Source organism: Plutella xylostella, chromosome 9, assembly GCF_932276165.1.
Source record: "Plutella xylostella chromosome 9, ilPluXylo3.1, whole genome shotgun sequence".
In the NCBI taxonomy this organism is placed as follows: Eukaryota; Metazoa; Arthropoda; class Insecta; order Lepidoptera; family Plutellidae; genus Plutella; species Plutella xylostella.
Window position 1 is genome coordinate 9,062,799 of NC_063989.1, and position 1,206 is coordinate 9,064,004.

The following is a 1,206-nucleotide window of genomic DNA, read 5'->3' on the forward strand; positions in this document are numbered from 1 at the left end:
TGATGAGGAGCAGGAACATGGCGACTGGATCTCAATGACGGCAATAGGTAGGAACATCGAGATTGGGCTCATTCATTTAGTCTCAGGGTGCTGGTTTCAGGTGCGGTCTGGTGAGGGTCTGATGAGGAGCAGGAACATGGCGACTGGATCTCAATGATGGCAATAGCTAAGAACATCGAGATTGGGCTCATTCATTTAGTCTCAGGGTGCTGGTTTCAGGTGCGGTCTGGTGAGGGTCTGATGAGGAGCAGGAACATGGCGACTGGATCTCAATGATGGCAATAGCTAAGAACATCGAGATTGGGCTCATTCATTTAGTCTCAGGGTGCTGGTTTCAGGTGCGGTCTGGTGAGGGTCTGATGAGGAGCAGGAACATGGCGACTGGATCTCAATGATGGCAATAGCTAGGAACATCGAGATTGGGCTCGTTCATTTAGTCTCAGGGTGCTGGTTTCAGGTGCGGTCTGGTGAGGGTCTGATGAGGAGCAGGAACATGGCGACTGGATCTCAATGACGGCAATAGGTAGGAACATCGAGATTGGGCTCATTCATTTAGTCTCAGGGTGCTGGTTTCAGGTGCGGTCTGGTGAGGGTCTGATGAGGAGCAGGAACATGGCGACTGAATTGGGGCTCATTTGATATTTTTATTTTATTTTATTTTTAGTATGTAGGTAATTAAATATGTAGGTAAAAATGGTTGGTAAGTAGGTATTTTAATTAAAATATAGTAATATATATACGTTAGTGTCTCCAGATAAACAAAGTTGTTCCTGAATATCTATTTCATCAGACTGGGTGTTTTTTTGGTTACTCGCGATTATGACCCTGAAACATGAAAATGACTATTAGTTTTGATATAAATACAAGTAAATATGCCTATGTGGTATACTAGTGAATCGACACGTACGTTCTACGTATTTGCGCATTACGTCTATTTGCATTAATCATTTTTCGAGTTACTCCAAACTTCAAAAACAAACAAAAAAAAAATATTAGTAAAGAAAATGTCAAAAAGCAAGAAGGGTTCCAGCTAGTAGCAGTCTCCGAAGTCCATCATCATGTCAGTTCAGTCAGTCCGGTGGGAAGTACTCATCACAAGAAACACTACGAGCCCAAACACGACATATCTACGTCTACCCACCTATGAGTTCCAGTAGCAGTCTCCGGAGTTCATCATCAGGTCAGTTCAGTCAGTCCGGTGGGAAG

At 43.6% G+C, this 1,206-nt stretch overlaps 1 long non-coding RNA gene across 1 annotated transcript; it reads right to left on the minus strand.

The window, feature by feature from the left end:
- Positions 1-786: 786 nt before the first annotated feature.
- Positions 787-973, minus strand: LOC125488996. Its single transcript, XR_007266649.1, has 2 exons — positions 908-973; positions 787-825 (listed from the first exon to the last, which is right to left on the minus strand). It is a non-coding gene; the product is annotated as an uncharacterized LOC125488996 (long non-coding RNA).
- Positions 974-1,206: the final 233 nt, after the last annotated feature.